The sequence below is a fragment of the Euleptes europaea genome, chromosome 11 (assembly GCF_029931775.1).
Source record: "Euleptes europaea isolate rEulEur1 chromosome 11, rEulEur1.hap1, whole genome shotgun sequence".
Lineage (NCBI taxonomy): Eukaryota > Metazoa > Chordata > Lepidosauria > Squamata > Sphaerodactylidae > Euleptes > Euleptes europaea.
Window position 1 is genome coordinate 43,565,891 of NC_079322.1, and position 916 is coordinate 43,566,806.

The following is a 916-nucleotide window of genomic DNA, read 5'->3' on the forward strand; positions in this document are numbered from 1 at the left end:
GACAGCTCGGAGTCGGCCGAGGGGAGGGGGAGGGGGAGGAAGGGGGGGAAATGGGGGTGGCGGCGGCGGCGGAGGGGCGGGGCCCTGCGAGGCCCAGGCCGACACCCACTGAGGGGAGAACCGATGCTGCTCGGCGGCTGGCCTCGGAGCGCTCGGGGAAGGGAGGGGGAAGGTGGAGCGAGGGCGGAGCGAGCCCCACGCGAGCCAGGCCTGGCCTTGATTTAAATAAATGAATAGATAAAACCACCAGACAGACCCGACCTGCTTGAGGCAGCGCCGGCAAACCGGCTCGGGCGGCTGAGGCGACGTGGATTCAAAGGGGGGCGGGAAGAGAACGTTTAACTGCCGTTATAGGGTTGTTTTTTTTGGGGGGGGGGGTTGCCCGCGCTCCCTGAGAGCCCGAAGCAAAGTGAAAGCGGGCTTAAAGGGTGGAGCGACGCAGGGGGTGGGGGGGATTTCCCTCCGTTCTCTTGCCCGCCCACTTAAAGCTTGTTGAGCTTCTGATTGACAAGCTCGGGAGGACGAAGCGGCGAATGAAATGGGAAGGCTGGGAGCGGCGCCCGCCAACTCGCGCGCCGGTAACTGACAGCGCGGGAAGAGCAGAGCGCGCGATTGCAGGCGCCTCGCCTCCTTGAAGTCTCTCGTTTTCTAATTGGTCGGCCAAGGCTTCCTTCCCCTTTCAGCAAACCTAGGCATCCTCTTTGGTGTTTTTATGAGGGGGGGGGTTTGATAGAGAAGCATATGACCAAAATTGGGGTTTAGGGTTCAAACTTTTGCTTGTGATTGGCTGTGATGAAGTGAACTGTATGCCGGGATTTGTAGTATTGGGCGAGCTCGCGCGTGCGCAACGGAAGCCGGATGCCACTTGCTGCAGCTGACGTGAGCTGTTATCCATGCCGGCAGGAGCAGCTGTTGA